The sequence below is a fragment of the Homarus americanus genome, unplaced genomic scaffold, assembly GCF_018991925.1.
Source record: "Homarus americanus isolate GMGI-L3 unplaced genomic scaffold, GMGI_Hamer_2.0 scaffold47294, whole genome shotgun sequence".
Taxonomy (NCBI): Eukaryota; Metazoa; Arthropoda; class Malacostraca; order Decapoda; family Nephropidae; genus Homarus; species Homarus americanus.
This window is the reverse complement of record NW_024745936.1, coordinates 55,292-77,500: the sequence shown is the minus strand read 5'-3', so window position 1 is coordinate 77,500 and position 22,209 is coordinate 55,292. Positions and strand designations below refer to the sequence as shown.

The 22,209-nt window shown below is 43.0% G+C and overlaps 1 long non-coding RNA gene across 1 annotated transcript in view; it reads left to right on the top strand.

Annotated features, from left to right (window-relative positions):
• LOC121878829 overlaps positions 1 to 22,209 on the top strand; it is a 151,694-nt gene that overhangs the window by 84,343 nt on the left and 45,142 nt on the right. The window lies entirely within an intron of this gene.

Genomic DNA, 22,209 nt, shown 5'->3' with positions numbered 1-22,209 from the left:
GATGGAGAGTTTGTTAAGCGTATCAGGTTTATTGGGTAGAATTGTTGACTACGTGAGGAAGATTAGAGTATCAGTCGACATCAGGGAGGAAGATTAGAGTATCAGTCGAGCATCAGGAAGGAAGATTAGAGTATCAGTCGAGCATCAGGGAGGAAGATTAGAGTATCAGTCGAGCATCAGGGAGGAAGATTAGAGTATCAGTCGAGCATCAGGGAGGAAGATTAGAGTATCAGTCGAGCATCAGGAAGGAAGATTAGAGTATCAGTCGAACATCAGGGAGGAAGATTAGAGTATCAGTCGAGCATCAGGGAGGAAGATTAGAGTATCAGTCGAGCATCAGGGAGGAAGATTACTGAGAAATCTTCCTCCCTGATGCTCGACTGATACTCTAAGGAAAATGGTGAGGAGGAATGGATAATCATGGAAGAAAGAGGAGGGAGAGAGGGACGAAACAAGGAATAAGAGAAAGAGAAGAGGAAAAGATGAACGAAAGAAGGAATAAGTGAAAGTAAAGGAGAAGAGAGAGAAATCAATAAATAGGACATAGAGAAATAGACACACTTGCAGTATGTCAGTCTGGTGCTTAATTAAAAGATCCTGTTATAAATCTATTTTAGGAAAGTGTCGTGTGTTGGAGGGTCAGATCACACACACACACACACACACACACACACACACACACACACACACACACACACACACACACACACTATTGAGGAAAGGTCACCGTTGATCTCTCACTTTTCTTCCTGTATAAGACGGAGTTGTGGCAGCGTGTATTTTGGGGATAATGCCTGTACGTGTGTGTGTGTGTGTGTGTACGTGTGTGTGTGTGTGTGTGTGTGTGTGTGTGCGTGTGTGTGTGTGTACGTGTGTGTGGATCCATCACCAGTAAGGGTTAGGTCGGAAGTACCGCTTCAAGATCGCTGAACAAGGCCATGTATAATGGCTCTCTCCTATGCAGCTACCCAAGATAGACAGGAAACACATTTAAAAAAATCCGTCCTACCGTCAGTCATAAACAGGAGCTTTGTGCCGTCATATTTCAAAAGACAGGCGGGCCTTTTGACGTCACTTTACGACTTATGTCAGACGTCTACCACCGTCAGCCGTGTACCACCGTCAGCCGTGTACCACCGTCAGCCGTGTACCACCGTCAGCCATATCATCCTAGCTACCTGTGCTTATGTATACCTTAGTTTACCTGGATTTTATTTGGTTTATTCTATATTGTTTTAATGGTACGTGAGTTTAATGTATGTATGTATGTATGTATGTATGTATGTATGTTGTAACTATTAGCACATTTACGCTTCACTCACTACAGTTCACAGACTTCACGGAAATAAACACTCGTTATGTTGTAAGGTTGAAGGTCAGGTCTTGAGGTCTGTGTCTGTGGTTTCTGCTTCTCTTATGTGATTAAACACGTGAGATCATACTGGTCGTTTTTTCGTGTTTGTGGTCGTTTATTCTGGTCGTTTCATCTATGTGGTCATTTATTCTGGTCGTTTCATCTATGTGGTCGTTTTCCTGGTCGTTTTATCTATGTGGTCGTTTTCCTGGTCGTTTTACCCAAGTTGTATTATGTAAGTCGTATCTCGGATCTTTGTCTCCCTATAGAACGACCTCCCTGCTGTGTTGAACTGACCACAACTACACACGCGGTGGTTGGGAGTAGAATGGCTAATGGAGGGGTGGATAGAGGGTAGGATAGGCTGTAAAAAGAGGAGAGGTGTGGGTAGAACAGGTAGGAGAAGAAGGATAGGGTGAGGAGGAGGATGGATAGGAGAGGTGTGGCTAGAACAGGTAGGAGAAGAAGGATACGGTGAGGAGGAGGATGGATAGGAGAGTTGGGGTTAGAAGAAGAGTGGATAGGAGAGGTGGGGCTAGAAGGATGATAAACAGGAAGTGAGAGTAACGGAGAAGGCGAGAGAGATACAACAGCAGATAGCATAATGAGGCAGGCAGCAGAAAGAGACTAACACGACAGCAGGCAGCAGAAAGAGGCAGGCAGGCAAGCAAGCACGCAGGTAGAGAAGGGCGCACCTGCTCACACACCCCCACCAATAAACCTTCACCTGTTACACGCCTCACCCTCCACCTTTATCTCTACAACACAGCCGCTAGGTCCCTCCCTGTACTTGATAACGCTGTAAACTGTCCCGGCTCATCCCCCTAGAGTGTGTACACGAGAGGAATGGGTAGTTAAAAGGGTGTGTGTGTGTGAGTGTATAGGGTGTGTGGGTGCGTGGGTGTATAGGGGGTGTTGGTGTACAGAGTGTGTTGGTGTACTGGATGAGTTTGTGAAGGTGTGTAAAGTGTGTTGGTGTAAGTGTGTGGTGTATGTATGTGTGGGTGTAGAAGGTGTCTGTCTGTGTGTGTGGGCGGGGGGGGGTGCATGTGGGTGTAGGTGTGTGTGCGTGTGTGTGTGTGCGTGACCTCGAATCAGATTATCATGTCACATAAACAATATAATTTACACATGAAGACCAATTTAGGTCAAGGTAAGTGACAGACAAAAATTAGGGTCAGTATCACCTGCTCCCTCTCACCTGAGCCAGACGCTAAACGTAAATAAACGGGATTTGTCTACCAGAGTCTTACCGAGATACAGAGCCAACCACCATCGAGGAACATAAACACACACACTCTCTCTCTCTCTCTCTCTCTCTCTCTCTCTCTCTCTCTCTCTCTCTCTCTCTCTCTATAGCCATCAGCCCGTTAGAAAAAGTAGGTGGGCTTGGCCGAAGTGTAAACACGAGGGAGGGAGGAGATGCATTAGGCAGTGATTCCCTCTTTTATAGTTACGTTAATCGCCTCTCTGACTATATCAATCCTGTAACTGACTGACTGACTGAGAGAACTTTTTAACCAGCTCTCACGACGCAGTTCATTCTCATTTTTTTTTTACTCTTAATCTACTTACCTGTGACTAGAGTACCTAACGTCACAGCTTGGGAAGTGAAGATGGTCGAGTAGAGTGTCGGCCACGTTACCTCCTGAAGAAGTTGTATCGAAGGAGTGAACCATAAAACAGAGACTCTATATTTATTAAGAATTATACCGTATTATTTCCTTATAAATTGACACTAACAGAAGGTATCAAGTTAAGGTAGAGTTTCAAAAAAAATCAGACGCCATTTTGAGGGTCATATTTACGTCTCTTCTTAAGTAAACATGTTAGGTGAGTGTTAACATGGCAAGATAATACGGATCAACGTCATTTAGATAATTTCCGACACTGTGGTTAAGTATAAAGAGGCCAGGTATAGTCTCAGGTCACCAATTAGGCCAGACGTCGTAAAAACTTTTGTGACTCAAGAACTCGAGGAGTAACTCTTAACGCTTCTACCTAGATTAGGCTAATTCTCGGGTCGTGCTCACGGAGGCGTCGAGGAGGACCATTGTGGGTTTTCCTGGTGTAGGGGCGTGGCTGCTTCCTCCTGACAGAGGTGAGGTGAGGTGACGGGTGAAGAGAGGGGAGATGTGAGGTAATGAACGGGGTATAGGAGGAAATGGGACGGATGCCGGTATGAGACAGAGAGAGAGAGAGAGAGAGAGAGAGAGAGAGAGAGAGAGAGAGAGAGAGAGAGAGATATGGAAGATACGAGAGAGTGAAGGAATATTAAACAGTACACACACACACACACACACACACACACACACACACATAAGACGCCGACAATTAATTCCTATCGTGGCTCATCACTACCAGAGGGAAGATGCACCATCATTTACCTGACACAGGTGAAGCAAGAGACACCCGTTATCATGGTCAAGGATCCTTCGCTCACACCCATACCTCCACCCTCACCCCCACCCACACCCTCACCCACACACCCACACGACAGCATAATCCCTCCGCCTTCATCTTCTAAGACCTGTGGCGTCGACGGTTTTACCCAACTGGGATAATTAAAGCGAAATCCTCCAACATGCCTTGACTGTATGTGCTTGACAGCCGCTGATTGGCTAATGGGTAGCGTCTTCTCTGAGCATACCTCGGCTGAATCTGATTGCAAGACGCTGATTGGTTAATGAGTAGTGTACGTCGCTAGGTCCCGCCCTCTTTTCGACTTGCACTCAGCCAGGAGCTAACTGGGAGAACGATAAAACAGCACACACACACACACACACACACACACACACACACACACACACACACACACCCGCTCCCTCTACCTGTCTCGCGTGCCCCTGTCAGGTTCCTCAACACCAATGATGCTTACCTCTTGTTCACCTCCTGCTGTGTATCCCTTCGTCTTCGCCTTCTACAGCTGCCGTGATACGAGTTGATGCTATTAGTGTGAGTGAGTGGTCTTCTTCTTCTTCTTCTTCTTCTTCTTCTTCTTCTTCTTCTTCTTCTTCTTCTTCTTCTTCTTCTTCTCCTCGTCCTCCTCCTCCTCATTGGTATTCTATTTCAATCTTCTCCTATTATTCCTCTCTTCCATCTCAATCTTCTCATATTTATGTCCCCTGTTTATGATTCATTCCCATCTCCCCTCCCGCCTACACATCCATCCTTCTTTATCTAATCTCATTTTCCCCCACTTACCTTCCTCTCCCCTTCCCTCCTCCCCTCTTTCTCACCACGAACCTCTTATCCTCTTTCATCACATCCTCCCCCTTTCTCCCTCCACCTCTTCCCTCTCCCCCCACCCTACCCTTCACCCTCCTTTCTCTGTCTTGTGCATTCTCCTTCAATATCCCCTCCTCATCATTCTTCCCTCACCCCTCTAATACCTTCTCACCCCTTCCTCTACTCCCCCCATCCCCACTCCTACCCCCCACCCCCCTCCCCACCCCCTACCCCTCCTCATTCTCTCCTATCCCTCTCTATCCACCAAACACAGATCCCTATCAGAGGAGGTCCTACAGTCGGCGTCTTTGGGTCTCTAGCTCCTCTTGACGTCATCTTGAAGGGCATCTTAATATGTTAGCGCGTGGTGGGATTATTCTGAGTGGCTGTGGGGTCATTTTCCTAATTCTTGTGTAAGTTATAACTGTATTAGTGGTAATGGCTGTTGTTTTGGACCTCTGTGTGGGTTTTTTTCTTTTTGTCTTTCTGTCTTTCTTTCTTTCTCCCTGCGTCTCTTTTATCTATCTCTTTTCGTCCCTCTCCTTGTCTCTTTCCATTCGTTCCTTCGTCCATCTTCCTTCACTTCTCCTTTTACCCCCTTTCCCTTCTATTTCCTATCCCTTCTCCCCTATTCCTGTTTCCCTTCCTCCCGTACCCCAGATTCCAAAACCGAACCCCTCTGAGCCACAACGAAACAGAACCTCGAACCCTGAATCGAACCCGAACCCTCACCAAATCCGAACCCCCCATCGAACCCAGAACTCGAACCTTAAACCTGAACCCGAACCACTTGAAAACTAATCCACGAATTTTAAAACGAATCTTGGGAAACAATTGATTTTTTTTTTTACTCCATGACGCAAATCATAAACACGAATCAAGCAAAATCAACCACACCATTTGTTTACCGCATGACGCAAAGTGAACGTAAGCCTTAACGTTATATAGATTAAAACGCTAGTTGATAGACGCGTTCATCGGCCAGACTCGCCAAGTGGAGGTAAAAAAAAAAAAAAAACTCGTCTTAATACCTTACCCTCGACACCATCTTGGCGGGGCAGAGTGACGGAGTGTGTCAGATTAAGTTTAGGAGAGAGAGAGAGAGAGAGAGAGAGAGAGAGAGAGAGCACCTGGTAAGTTACATCTCAAACTCTAGATGAAGTTAACTCAGGTGATCGTCAAGCAAAGTCTCAAAGCTTCGTATATCATTGTTCCTTCTAATCACAGGTACGAGAATTTACGTTAGACTTACGTTGTAATTTCGTTGTAGTTATGGGCTGCTGTGTTGGTTCCGATGCCCAGGTGAGCCAGTTAAATGTGTCTTATGTATATTTTGTATGTTGTATGTGTAGTATACGCAGACATAATTATTACTATCTTGTTATCTGGCGTATATCTGACAGGTAAGGCCCTCAGGTGTAGTTCAGGTATTGTTCACCTTGCTAGATATGACGTCAGGTCCAGGTAGAGGTAATAATTATACCTCTAATAACATAATTCGCACCTGAACGCGTCGACAAGTCTGAAATATTTTTGACTTTACCAGTAGTGATGCAGAAACATATACCACAATGTTTGATAAATTTACGGATTATATCATCTCTTTATTTTTTATCTATGTCCTTATATAATGCATAAGTTGACCTATAAATACATTTTTTAATACCTGAAAATGTCGTCATATTTATTTATTTTTCTACTGTTTTTGTTGTATTTATTTATCATGAAACTTGTGGTCACGAGTTTTATTAATAATACAACCCGGTAATAGAAGGTGATCAACACAAACAGTTTAACCTCCCCCACCCGAATGTTAGGACCCAACCTGCGTGTTCGTCTTAGGTAATAACCGACCCACCACAGTAGTAGTAGTTACCTCCATGGTCTTCTGATATAAATACTGCAACTTTCATAATTTTCTCAGGACGTGCCAAGATAAGCGTCATCAAGGCCAATATCTCATGGTGGAAGGCACAGAAATTGTGGACTTGATCGTCGTCAGAAGTACCCCGCCGATGAGCAAGACTCGGGGTGGTATAAATTATTGAAGGGCTTGTACTTGGGTGTGCAGAGTGGCATCTACTCCTCTGTGATCAGCGGGGAGTGTATAAGAGGCGGCGGCGCTCTTTAGCATCGAGTAGTTTTTACACGATGTTCTTTTGTCTTTTTTTTTCCCCTTGGCGCTTGCAGTGACGTCACATCCCTTATGGAGCTGTCAGGAGTCAAAAAGTTATGTTATTTATTCGTATTTTTATCAACATTAAGAAGTTTGTTTATTTAGTGCTGGTAAATACCCTTGAATACCCTCCTCCTCCTCCTCCTCCTCCTCCTCCTCCTCCTCCATCACTAAGCATCCCATAAATCAATCATCGTTAAAAATTCAAAAAACAAAACAGTATTACCAACATCACAGTCATAACCTCTCATATATTTCAGTATTCCCTGATGGCGTGGATGAGTGAGTTGGGTGCGTTGTTTTATGGCGTGATGAGTGAGCCGGTGTTGTTTTATGGCGTGATGAGTGAGTCGGGTGCGTTGTTTTATCGCGTGGATGAGTGAGTCGGGTGCGTTGTTTTATCGCGTGATGAGTGAGTCGGGTGCGTTGTTTTATCGCGTGATGAGTGAGTCGGGTGCGTTGTTTTATCGCGTGGATGAGTGAGTTGGGTGCGTTGTTTTATCGCGTGGGTGAGTGAGTCGGGTGCGTTGTTTTATGGCGTGGGTGAGTGAGTCGGGTGCGTTGTTTTATGGCGTGGGTGAGTGTGTTAGGTGTGTTAGTAACCCGTTTAGTTCGTGTGATGGATGAAGACGTATCGCCCAGTACCTTATACACCGGGTTGGTAACACTGTCAGCTCCTACAACACACGGTATACCTTGAATATAAAAGCTTGAGTCTGTGTGTGTTCTCTTTGGTTAGGTTAGGTTTGGTTAGGTTAGGTTTGGTTAGGTTTGGTTTGGTTAGGTTTGGTTTGGTTAGGTTAGGTGGTGAAATTTACCTGGAATATGATGTAATTATTTTTTTTAATATAGTGATATTTGTGATTTTTTTTTCTCCGTCAGTGAGTGAGTGATTTCCTCAGTTAAGAGAGGGAGAGAAAGATAACGATAGAGAGAGAGAGAGAGATAGAGAGAGAGAGAGAGAGAGAGAGAGAGAGAGAGAGAGAGAGAGAGAGAGAGTATAGCATAGTTTAAGAAGGATTTTTTCTAAAGCTAATTAAAAAAAATCCTACCCTTATCATTTCGTTAATAAATATCTATGTAATAAAATAAAATAAAAATAAAAATAAATCCAGCGTTTTGAAGTTATAACTATGCAAATTAAGTTCCTCATTTGCATAATTTCTCAACCAAAGCGCTACTACATAGGGATTACCGCCTCTGTTGCCAGGTTTGAGTGTAAACAGTGCTAGTCTTGCTGAGTGACCGCCCTTATGACCTCTGAAGTGTACACGTGGGGGGATGACAATGCTATAAAAACTGTATTGCTAAATGAACCTCTTGATATAGTAACACGGTTTGTTTAACATGTATACAGACACATGTGTAGATAAACATACACACACACACACGCACAGACACACACACACACATAGAGCCAGACAGACAGACAGACAGGCAGACAGAGAGACAGATAGACAGAAAAACAGACTGTAAGATAGACACACACACACACACACACACACACACACACACACACACACACACACACACACACACACACACACACACACACACACACACAGCCGGATATCTGTATTAGAGTCTTGAGCCGGATGGGAGTGTCAAAGTGAGAACATATCCGGCACCAGCCTGTGATAAGATACGGGAGAAGATAAGACAAGATTACTGTTATCTTTTATCGTAACTATGAGAGACGTTCAGCTGGTATACGTCCTTGTTAATTACCTTTGTCACATTACCTGTCGTTACTCACACCTGGTTGATTACAGGTGAATTATGTCCATTGTATGAAGCTCTAGTCGAAAATAATTGGATCACCTGAAGATTAGACACCCATAGATTATTCCACCTGTTGATTAAATACTTTTTCGCTAACCTGACCAAATCTAACCTAACTTAGCTTAACCTAACGTAATCTAACCTAACTTAATCTAACCTAATCTGACCACTTGCCCCTATGATTTCTTACCCCCCTCCACCATGACCTCTCTCCCCTCCCTCACGACCTGTTCCCCACACGAGCCCCCCCCCACCTCGACGACCCCCATCCTCCCCACGACCCCTCCACCTCCCCCACGACCCCCCCTCACGACCCCTTGGCCCGCGGTACCTCTCATACCGTCTCTCATTGCACCGTAAATCGTGGGTAGTGACGGCAGCAGTGACTCCTTCCACCTCCAGCAGAGCAACACATGTCCTGGCGTTGTGTGCAGTGATGATAATGAGGCACTGCACCTGGTGGCACTGTATCATGTAATGGCACTAAGGCACCGCAGATTGTATGTGTGTGTGTGTGAGTAGAAACGTCCTGGCAGCCACTGTATTTACTGATGGCACTACATGAGATGGATGGCACTGTAGGTGGCACCCAAACACACACATCCCTCCTAGACCAGCTGCCGACAGTCTCTCCTTACTGTAGAGTCTAAACCACATGCTCCTTCCCTGATCCACAGTGAGTGTCTGGAGGACCTGTGTGAGTGTCCTTATAACTCTGATTGATGATATACTCCACACACACACACACACGGATACATACACGTGAACACATACACACAAACATAAACACATACGTACACACACACACCTACAAAAATAATGCTCTTACCCCCACGCATATAGCCTTCCCCTAAACAATACACACACACACACACACACACACACATACTTGACCGCCTGCGTTGACACTCACACCACAAGCTTTTGTCGTAATGATCGCCAGGCGCTGCGACGTAACAGGTTTTTATCCCCGTTGTGGTGACGCATGTTCTCCGGGGCATCGCCAGGCGCCCCAACGCTCCCCTGGGAGACGATCATCTTGATGGATACTACTGCGGTAATGAGGGAGGCAGAGGGAGAGAAAGTAGAAGGAGGAGGGAGAGAAGGAGAGACCGAGGGAGGGAGAGAGTGAGAGACAGACAGAAAGCAGTGTGTGTGTGTGTGTGTGCCAGGAGACCGTCACGGGTGTCACAATATGTCAACACACACACTATACCACTACTGAGGATGACGCCCGCCTTTACGCCTACTGTAAAAGACACTTCACTGTTGCCTACATCAAACACACTTACCGCGAGTGCCTCTTCTTACACCTCTCCTCCCTCTCCTCACCCCTCATCCCACTCTCTCCTTCTCCCCACACCTTCTCCTCACCCCACCCCCACATTCTCCCCTCTCTTCTTCTCTTCCCACACAATCTCTCCCCCTCCTCCCCCCAGCCCCCACACAGTCTCCACTCTTCCTCCTCCACACAATCTCCCCTCTCTCCTTCCCTCCCAACACCCTCTCCCTCCTCCCAATCCCTCCTCCCCTCCTCCTAACACCTCTCCTCTCCCCAATCTCCTCCCCTCTCCCCTCTCCTCCTTCTCCCCAATCTTCTCCCCTCTCCCCTCTTATCCCAGAAACTAATAATTACTACATGCTTGGGCATTAACTATCTTCCTGAAAACACATAATTACCCCCAACACTGTGCTATGCTTGTTTTAACTTCTAATCATTCCTCTCTCTGCTACTCTACTTAGTCTTCTGAGATAAAAAAACATAATTCCTTTACCAACATGATTTTATTTGGGAATTATTAATGATTTTTTGTTTTTTGATTTTTTTTTATTTACTTATTTTTAGTCATTGTGATTATTGGATTATTTTAGATGTTGGGAATTTTGAAATGTTGTGATATACCTCCACACACACACACACACACACACACACACACAGCTTCTACCCAGGTAAAGGTTCACTGTTACTGCTACCATCTACAGTATATAGCTCTCTGGAGACGCTCACTTCATATGCAAATTTTAGTTCCCGATTCACAAGTAATATATTAACTTTATCCTCCGTCTGGCGTTGTGATAATGCAGCAAATTAACTCAATTTAGACTAATGTAAATATAAGGGTTTAAATTAGCTTAGGAACTGTAATTATACCTTTAAGTCAATGTCTACGTTGTCTTAACCTAACCTAACCATTACCTAACCTAACCTAACCATTACCTAACCTAACCTAAAGTTAATATATAAGTTGTCTTAGACTCAGTTACAAGGAAAACATTAAGTTACGACCTTTTGAGAATGGTTGTCCCAGGCGGTCGAGGATAGTGACTCTGTTGTATCTCTCTCTCCTTCCCGAGTCAAGGAACCAAGTGAGTTCTCTCTGGTGTGTGACTCGTGTAGAATAAATGAATGAATGTATAATGAAGAAATGAATAGGTGTATGTGTGGGGGGTGGGGGGAGTGTGGCATGTGGGGGGCTGTGTGTATGTGGGGGGAGCTGTGTGTGGGGGGCAGGTGTGTGTGTGTGGGGCAGGTGTGTGTGGTGGGGCAGGTGTGTGTGTGGGGGCAGGTGTGTGTGGGGCAGGTGGGGGGCAGGTGTGTGTGGGGGGGCTGTGTGTGTGTGGGGGCAGGTGTGTGTGGGGCGTGTGGGTGTGTGTGGGGCTGTGTGTGTGTGTGGGGTCAGGTGTAGCTGTGTGGGGGGCAGGCGTGTGTGTACTGTGTGTGTGTGGTGTGTGTGTGTGTGTGTGTGTGTGTACCAACAATTCAGTTACATTAACAATTGTACATACAAGTGACACAATTTAGTATAATTTATAGACCTAACAACCTAACCTAACCATTGTTACTCCTGACGACGGGATTTACATCTTTGTGCCCTTAATGTATCGTGTTGATAAGGTTAATGATATCATATAACCTGGTGTCTTACAGCCCTTGTTTACTGTAAGTGGGTTATTAGGTCAGGTTAGGTGACGATATTAACCACATAATTAAGGCCGAGGTTACCATTTAATACAAAAAAAATCAGAAAAGCTATGATTCAGACCCAAGATTTTTATTATTATTTTTATTTCCATTTTAACCTTCTCTGTTACACACCCTGTCACGTTCTTCCTTTGAATCCCGAATCACATAAGAACTAATGATGACCAGATGACAGCGACCACCACCAAGATGTTTGTTTTTGTTTTCCGAGAATGACTCCTCTATGATCACAGGCTTATAAAACAAGGCTTTTAAGTAATAAGAGAAGGATTAAGAGTTATTTGACCTCTTATTTATATATTGTAATAGCTCCTTGAGTCATCTTACTTGGGGTTTTTTCTCTACATGTGTGTGGGTATCTCTCTCTCTCTCTCTCTCTCTAGGTCTGTTCTATCTATCTATCTCTACTGACTTTTCTCTCTATCTCTATCTCCCACTCAATCATAATCTATTGCACTCATCTACTCGCCCTCACATCAGACAGCGAGACACTCACAACGTTAGAGTGCCTCCCAGTCGCTCTGTATCTGCCTTAGTTCAGGGTTATTTAATAGAGATGTTACCCTGAAAAATGGCTCCAACTCCTGTCTGTGTGTTAGTGTGTTGAGCATTAAGGTGATAGGTGGATGTCTTGGAGGAAAATCACCTGTCCATCGTCCTCAAAGGGTTAAAATCATCGTCCTCAAAGGGTTAAACCATCGTCGTCAAAGGGTTAAGGGTAAAATAAGGTTATAGAACGTAGACACACACACACACACACACACACACACACACACACATACACACACACACACAGCGTTGCAACCTTAGTAAATTCGTAAAAAAAAAATCGATGTGGGTGTGTTGACTGGAGCTGGGGCCATATGGTAGCGTAACTCCACACCCTAAGACGCACTCTGCAAACCCCTCTTAGTACAGTGGCTAAAGCGGATTACTTCATGTTAGGTCACGAGAGCCGACAACTGTCTAATCTAACCTGTTTTGTTCGTGTTAGGTTATTATGGTGAATTGTAGTTTGGTTGAGTTTTCGTCATTATAAGTAGACATGATAATAATAATAATAATAATAATAATAATAATAATAATAATAATAATAATAATAATAATAATAATAATTCCAAAAATATTAAAAATTCTTGAAAATATCCGTCAATAAGGTATTTTTGGGGGGGTCTGTTTTTTTTAGCCTTTTATAATTTACTGAAATTTCTGAAAGATGATCATCAATCGGAGAGATGTAGTGTATTGCTGTGTGTGTTTAAAGCATTATCTTGAGCCACAGGGACGGACAGACGGACAGACGGACGGATGGACAGATTGACAGACAGACAGACAGACACCTATTCCTATAGTGTTAAAAAAATGCCCCATATTACGTAATTTCTCAAAAACACATCAATATTTATTTTTTAAGAACTCCTATAAATTAAATTCCTTTAAAGACACTCAAACAACCACGAGGGTTTGTTTATTTTTCTCATAGTCTTACTAGATACAATAATGATGTAGTGAGGAGTGAGAGAATAACATTATCCCTCACCGACGCACTGAGAGGAGAGACAGACAGCCAATCAGCGTTTACCCAGCTGTTTAATGTCAACAAAAACACGTGGCTTGTGACGTCACTAGGCCCATTTCGCGGGTTATTCTCATTTTCGTCAATCGGTCATTTAAATAAACGACTATATGGACCAATATATAACCAGGAAATAAAGTACAAGAAAATATATAAATGAATGTCTGAAAGTTTGTCTGAAAGTTTCGTGTATTGGGAGAAAGATTCATTTATTGGGAGAAAGATTCATTTATTGGGAGAAAGATTCATTTATTGGGAGAAAGATTCATTTATTGAGAGAAAGATTCATTTATTGGGAGAAAGATTCATTTATTGGGAGAAAGATTCATTTATTTACTCCTCAATATAAGAAAACATTGCCAGATGGTAGTTATCATGAGGCGCCACTGGACCAACCTTAAGTATGATGTTTCTGATGTAATTGGCGTGTGTTGTGTATCTGTTTAAACGTATGTGACAAGCCTACTCATCACTCAGTTGAGATAGATAGATAGATAGATAGATAGATAGATAGATAGATAGATAGATAGTATTCCCCCATCAATTCCAGTCTCCTCCATCAACTCCTCACCCTTCACCCCCCATTATCTCTCACTTGTCTCCCCATAACAATAATAGTCTCTCACTTTATTCCCCTCCCTCATAAACTTCCCTCACCTCCTTATAATCTCTTACCCCTACAATGGCTCCTCACTCCCCCCCCCATTGAACGGATCCTCAGTAACCTCTTAATGGGGGTACCAAGATAACAATGTTGGAGCTAAGTGTTTTTCTTTTTGAGGTGCCTATAGAGGTCACGAGAGAGAGAGAGAGAGAGAGAGAGAGAGATAACACAACACAACACAACACAACACAACACAACACAACACAACACAACACAACACAACACACCCACCATAATTTACTCGCTACTGCAGTAAGTGACACCAATCTGTGTCATTCTGTATATAATAAGTTGACATTTAGTGACCATTAAAGGCTTGGTGACTCATTACAGAATAACACTGTGGGTCATTAACATCTAGATTATGTGTTTATCCTGACGAGTGAGGTCTTCCCTGATGTCTTCCTTCTTCTTCTTCAACTCTTCCTCCTCCTCTTCCTCCTGTTCTTCTTTTTCCTCCTCCTCCTCTTCATTTTCCTCCTCCTTTTCTGCTTCTTCTTCTTCTTCTTCTTCTTCTTCTTCTTCTTCTTCTTCTTCTTCTTCCTCTTCCTTCCTCCTCCTCCTCCTTCGTCTTCTTCTTCTTCTTCTTCTTCTTCTTCTTCCTTCTTCTTCTTCTTCCCCACTAGCTATTCTAGCTTCTTATTCTTCATTTTCCTCCTCCTTTTCTGCTTCTTCTTCTTCTTCTTCTTCTTCTTCTTCTTCTTCTTCTTCTTCTTCTTCCTCTTCCTTCCTCCTCCTCCTCCTTCGTCTTGTTTGACACTAAGCTTCCATGTCCTCCTCCTCCTCCTCGTCCTCTAATTCGTCCTCCTCCTCCTCCTCCGTCCTGGTTGACACTAAGCTTCCGTCTCCTCCTCCTCCTCCTCCTCTGTCCTGGTTGACACTAAGCTTCCGTCTCCTCCTCCTCCTCCTTCGTCCTGGTTGACACTAAGCTTATGACGTGTGGAAGCTGATGAACAAAAACAAAAACAAGGTGAAAAAAATTTATATAGAGGAGGTTGAGATGCCCCAGGCGTCTGTACCATCACGAGAGAGTTATGGCCAGCTTAGGTTACAGGTGGCACTCTCTTGTAAACATTGGCCCCCCTCTAGTGGCACTCCCGGGAGGCCACGCTATGAGACCGTCGCCCTGTGTGAGGTCCTTCTGCCGCTGTTACAGGAGGGAGAGGGTAACTCTTAAAGACGTATGCCGAAGAGAATGTAAACAATACGTGAAACTGATTAGAAAATGTCATACAGAACATTGTCACTTTAGTTCCTGTTTCATACGTGGTTGTTGTGTTGTTGTTGTTCTTGTTGTTATTATTATTATTGTTCTATTATTATTATTATCATTATTATTATTATTTTTATTATTATTATTATTATTCTTTACTAACATAACCTCCACCGCACCTTAAGTATTCCCCATTGTACGTCACTCACTGGCCATCTTGAGTGAAGTAATACTTGAGGCCTTTGTTAAGAAATGTTATATTGTTGTTTGGTTATCACTCGAGTCCAGTAGCTACCTCTTGTTACCCTCAGACACCTCCTCCTCGAGTTAGGTAGTGTGAAGTATAAGTGGTAGACTGTGAAGTATAAGTGTGAAGTATATGTGAAGTAAGTGTAGAGTGTGAAGGAAGTGGTAGTAACCTAACCTAACCTAACCTAACCTAACCCAACCTGCCCAGAAACAGTAAGAGAACTATACCCCATCGTCTCAGTCACCACACAGTTATTACCTCTTCAACTCGACAATAAATTCCTTAGTGTCTACCACGAGGTGACGGTAGGCGATACTACATAAACAAACAGTGCTTAACGTGAGCCATTATGCCGTGTGTGTGGTCGCCGCCGCCGGGAAGCTCTACAATTTTTCCCTTAACCTTCCTTTTCCCCTTTCCCCCCTCTCCCCTTTCTCCTTTCCCATTCCCCGCTTTCCCCTTTTCCCCTACCTCCTCTTCCCTTTCCCCTTTCCCATTCCCCGCTTTTCCCCCCTTTCCCTACCTCCTCTCCCTTTCTCCTTTCCCCTCCCCTTTTCCCCTTTCCCCTACCTCCTCTTCCTTTCCTTTCCCATTCCCCGCTTTTCCCTTTTCCCCTTTCTACCTCCTCTTCCTTTCCCCTTTCCCCTACTCATTCTCCCTACCGCTTCCCCTTTGTTATTAATTCCTAAGTGATCTAATTCTAGCATTAATTTAATCAAGCCTTGGAATATGTCTTGGTTAGGTTAATTTAATCAAGCTTTGTTTTCCTTAGTTGGAGTAAATGCTGTGTTTGTTAATTACCATAGGTCTAATTGGGTGATAAGTGTTATTTGTAATGTTAGGTCACACGCACACACACACACACACACACACACACACACACACACACACACACACACACACACACCTTACATCCTGTTTATCAGTTCAAAAGTCAATAAAATCATCAATAATCAGTGTGGATGGAAGTCGCTCCTTCAGTAGAGATAGGCCCGGGGCATCCGTCAGGTCCTTCTCCTCCTTCGTCAGTAGAAGTTATGTGCTCACTTAGGTTACGACCTCGCCATCTCTCTGTAAACACCGCCGCCTCGGGTTCCTGCCAGACACTCAAACACCATTTACGTCCAGAGAGATTTTTTTTCTGCATTGTGTGGTGGTTGTCAGCTGTTGTGGTAGTCAGCTGTGGTGGTTGTGAGCTGTGGTGGTTGTGAGGTGGGGTGGTAGTCAGCTGTGGTGGTCGTCAGCTGTGGTGGTAGTTAGCTGGGGTGGTCGTCAGCTGGGGTGGTCGTCAGCTAAGAGGGAGAAGGATAGGTGTCAGTGACCCTGTGATTCAGCTGAGGGAGATGGAGTGGTGATTGGTCATGTAGTAGTCAACTGAGAGGGAAGGAGAGTGGTGTGAGTGGTCTTGTTGTTGTCATCAACTGAGAGGGAGAGGAAGGGCATATATAAAACAATATCCTTAACTTCCGCGTTGATGCTCCCATAAAATACTGTGAAATAATCCGCAGGGTCAATGACGTATATAAACTAAAGGAACCAAACAAGATCCTCCATTGTATATTTGTCCTTCTGATGTTTCCTTTACTTCCACTTTGTACTACACTTAAAAAAAAATAACCTCTTGATTGTCATAGAGGTAATTACTTCATGTGAAAAGCCTCAAGAGGTCATCTCACTTCAGCTCTGGGGCACACGTGATGTTACCCTCGTGTGCCTACCTGTGTGTGCTTGTTCCCTGGGGTTCTTCTACACCACCTGAGAGTAGATCTTCCACAAGCCTTTCGTATCCTTATTGCTCTTTGTAAATACGTGTTGGTAGTGATAGGACGATAGGTTAATCTAAAGAAAAATTATATCTAGTATGGAAATAGTTTTAATTAGATACAGCCTGGATTGTCATTACCTATTAATTACCTGTTAATTAAGGTAAGTATGGGAAGTCTGAAGTCATGTTTAATTATTCAGTCATTGATTTTGGACTAATAAACATCTTTCTGTATTAACATCTTATTCTTATTGTTACTAATATGTCAGAAGTAATGTTAAGTCACACGAGGGAGTAAAAAAAAATAACATATGTTTTTAAGTAACTTTTATTTTTAGCTGTTAGTTTAAATCTCTATTATGAGCTTAATTTTAATCGGATTTACAGTAAAGAAAAACTCAGAAGCAAGATGTAAATCAGGGAGTTTAATCCTCTCTTTAAATCGTGTACGTTTTTTAAGTAATGTTGTACACACACACACACACACACACACACACACACACACACACACACACACATGATAGTAAAAATATCATTAATTTACGAGACTAAAGACTGACATACACTCATACACTCAGCTGGGAGAAGCAGCATATAGGGGTGTGGGTTACGATATCCCATTGCCTTATGGCTCTCTCTCTCTCTCTCTCTCTCTCTCTCTCTCTCTCTCTCTCTCTCTCTCTGCAACGAAAAAGATAAACACAGATAGAAACAGGAAGAGGGAGACACGAAGAGGATAGGTAGAAGAGGGGACAGAGGAGAAGGAGGAGTAGGAAGAACAGGGAAGAGGAAGAGGAAGAGGAAGAAGAGGAGACAGGGGAGAAGAAGGAGAGGGTGAAGGAGGAGGAGTACGAGCGGGGAGATAAAGGCTCCCTTGAGACAGTCGCCGCTTGAGACAGTGCACCTCAAGTACTGCAGAAGGCGCGGCTGAAGAGGTCAAGTGGAGTCCTCTATGAACAGTCCATCAAACTAGATATTTGTTTCAATTTTTTTTGGGGGGGAGATAATGGGTCATATAATGTTACCTGGTGTTAGTATCGTCAGGTAGGTGCTCTCTTGTCTCGTCAGGTTGGTTGCTGTTGTGGTTGTTGTTGTTGTTTGGTTGGTGGTGGTGGTTGTTGTGGTGGTGGTGGTGCTTGTTGTGGTGGTGGTGCTTGTTGTGGTGGTGGTTGTTGTAGTTTCTCTCTTGTTACTCCTCTCCTCTACACCTCCTCTCTTCTCCTATATGTGTTACTCCTCTCCTCTACACCTCCTCTCTTCTCCTATACGGTCTTGGGGTCTTGCTTTGATTTTATTATTTTATTAGTTTATTATTTTTTACCTTTATTAATTTTTTCTGTTTTTTTTTCTTAATTTTGTCTGTCTTTGTGATTTGTCTTTTTCTCTTCTTCACTTCCTTCTTTTCTTTCAATAATTAGAATCGTAAACCGTAGATTATTTTACCTGATGATTAAACACTCTTAAGCTATACCTGTGGAGGGATTAGGTTAGGTACAGGTGTCAAGGGTCATTACTCATTAGTATATTTCTGCCTGTCATGCCTCAGTGATTTGGTCAGTCTAGACTCGACTCTAGTGTAAATATATTCCTTCGATAACCCTTCCTGACACTCCGCCCTCCTACTTCTCCATCCTCCACCCACCCACCATCCTACACCTTCCACCCACCCACCATCCTACACCTTCCACCCACCCAACCACCCACCCACCCACAATGCTCAATCTTCCACCGTCCACGCCCACTTGAACACGACTGACGGGATAATATCTGTGCCCGCTGCTTGTAAGTGTCTAAGAGGATATCCATTTGCGTTTGTTTGTAGTGACTTGCACAGACACACTCCACCCTCCACTATCTTCCTCCCTCTACTCTCTTCCTTCCTTCCTTCCTTCCTCCTTCTTTTCCTTCCTCATTCTACCTTACTCTATCTTTCTCGATCTTCATCCTTCCTTCTTTCACCCTCCATCCTCCTTCCTTCACCCGTCTCTCCCTCTTATCTTCCTTCCTTCATCCTCCTCCTTCCTTTCACCTCCATCATCTTCCTTCCCTCACCTACTTTCCACCTTCTCCCTCCATCTCCATCTCCACCCCCCCTTCCTTCTTCATCCACTTTCCATCATCCATCAACCATCCATATTCACTATTCACTTCCTATTCTCCTTCGCTATTCACCAACTTACACCGCCCTGAGCTGAGAGTCTCTGAGCAACCATGAATCTTTGTAAGACGTAAACCAAACCAAGTGTACCAAAACCATTGAAAGATAACACAGAGGTTTTAAGTATTTTATTGTGTGTTAAAATTGAAACAGCTTGAAGTGAAGTAATGGGGTACAAAGATGATTGTGTGTGTGTGTGTGAGAGAGAGAGAGAGAGTCACGTAGCCAGGCGGTAACACACTGAACCCACAATAATCTCTCTGGTATAATCTTCACCCACATACTATCCTCCAACCCCTTAGCCTTCCAGACGCTATCATCCAGCTTCCCAAACACTATCATCCAACCTGTAGCCTCCCAGACACGTCCATCCAACCTATACTAAGTCATAAGGATATAAACTTATAAATGAAAAAAATAAATAAAAGGGTCGTCTGTCACTTGTTGGTTTTTATAGTATCATCCCATAGCCTAAGAGGATTGGATTCACCATCTGGCTGGGAGTTGATGCTCTTTTTTTTTGTATAAGGGGATTTTCTTCAATTTTATGAGGGTTTACCCATCTATATCTCAGCTTGTTATTTATTTGTTTGTGAATTCACTTCGATAACTTCTCAAAATGGATGGAATATGAAAGCACAAAATGTTTAGATAAATAAGGAGTAATTATTTATCTTTATGTCTCTTTATTATCTGTCTGTCTTGTTATTTATTGGTAAAAAAAAAGAAATCCGTCTATTTTTGAGTTCGTTTATTAATCTCTGAAGTTATGTCTATCGTGTTGTCTCTTTTATTTCGTGTGTGTGTGTGTGTGTGTGTGTGTGTGTGTGTGTGTGTGTGTGTGTAAATGCATGTCAAATAATACCTATCTATGACACAGCACAACACTATACCCGCTGTGTGTTCATTATAATACACCTAAAGAAATGATCTGTATACACAACACTTAACCCGTCCTCTCAGTTGGGACTAAATTAAGAATATTTATTACCCTTATCTTACTGCCTGGGTCCGAGACGAGCACTTTATAATTACCTGATACACAAATACCTTCATCTTCCTCCGATTTATAAAGCAGTTTGTAATAATGTTATAGAAGGTTTGTAATGAATCTAGTTGGATAAGGTAGGGGAAATTAATGACTCAGTTTCAGTGAGATTGTGTGATTTGACTTGTTTATTCTTATCATTCTTATCTGGCTCTGTGGTACTAAAATAGATTCGAATTAATAACTGGGGTATATTTGATCTTTTGTTCATGATGTAAACACCTATAAGACTGGATCACATCTAACAGTGACTCATAACACGTGTGATTCAGGGGCTCTTGGTCAACACATGTGAGTCAAACCTTTATATCAACAGGTGACTCAGTTACTTATTCGTCTCTATTACGTCAATGAGTTAAACACTTATATTGAATCAGGTCTTGAAAGTCACTGGTTTATATATTCCAATCAATAACAATGCCCATTATTAATTATATCATGTACTGTAATGAGGCAGAAGAGAGTTTATATAAATCCTGCCTCCTAGTTGGTCATGCGTGTAAGATAACAGGAATTGTTTGGACAGGATAAGGAACAGCGAGGCGGTGAGGGATGGGAAGCAATGTTGACAACGTATCATCAGCTCGTCGGGTTATTGCTCTTTGGATCCAGCTGTGGCAATACGAGTTACAGTCAATATTATGCCTGATATGAGGTGATGGGGAGAGAGAGATTCATCACAGTACAATAGAATGCTGCTACATACACGATGACTTACACCACCACCACCACCACCACCAACAACAACAACGATGAATTTAGTTTCTTTCCATCTCTCTCCTGTTCTCGGTCTGTGAAACTTCAGACTCTATTTAGTTTTTGCCTCTTTTAACAAGCTCTATATCACGTGTCTTAAATCACCCCGTTGTGTCAAGGGAGAAGGAAGGTGGTATTATAAGAACTGAGACTCATTCATAAGGGTCCCTAGTTCGAGGTAGTACGGTGGTGAACGGTTAACGCGTGGACAGCTAATTTTTACCCTTAATACCGGAGTGCCTTAAGGTTTAGTTCTGGTTCCTAATTTGTTTTATTTTAATACGTTTGTTATGATTTGTCGAGAGCTGATCATTTTACCACTTAGATATTGCATTCTGGACCCGATAATTACTTTTTTGCAACTAGAAGACTGACTTAGTAAAATACTCATAAAATCATAAGAAAATTTAATGCCCCTAATGCACTCCACACGCATTAGTTGGTTATATTCACGTGACAACTAATGTTACGACCTGTCCACTCACACACACACACACACACAAGATCTGTACAGCGAGAGGATTGTGTTAAATTGAGAATAAACCCCTAAAAGTGAATAATTAAATGCAATTATGAGTTAACTTACACAATAAAAACAGTTGAACATATTACACGCTGTGCTTAGACGTGGTGAGAGAAAGACTAAAGTTATGAGACAAGATTACAGGGTTGTGGAGAAGGTCTCATAAGGGACACGCTGTCTCCCCTTGTCTCTCTCTACCTTCTTATTGAGATATATGTTGAGGTCTCTCTCTCTCTCTCTCTCTCTCTCTCTCTCTCTCTCTCTCTCTCTCTCTCTCTCTCTGTCATTCGTTTCAGTGGAATTTCCTGTTGGGTTTCATGGTCTGTACTGCCATAGATAGATAGATAGATAAAGATAGATAGATAGATAGATAGATGCATTGGTTTTATGTCTGTAGTTAGTGAGGTTAAAGCCCGCCTTTCCTGACCTGGTTGATGTATGTTTTTTCTCTCCAGCGTGAGGGATTTATCTTCTTATCTAAGGAAGGTAAAGTGAAATCTATGGTGTCTCTTGATCACCTCTTTAGTATTTTTTATTTTTGTTTTTTAATTGAGTTTGTTTTTGTTTTTCTTTATTTGTTTTATAATATCAACTGTTTTTGCACAATAGGAAAACTTCATATTAATATTATTTGAACAAAAACATTGAGTATATTAGTTTCTTTATCTATGTTTTGGTTTTCAGGTAGGGGGAGGGGAGGAGGGAAGGGGGTAGGGGAGGGGGAAGGGAAGGA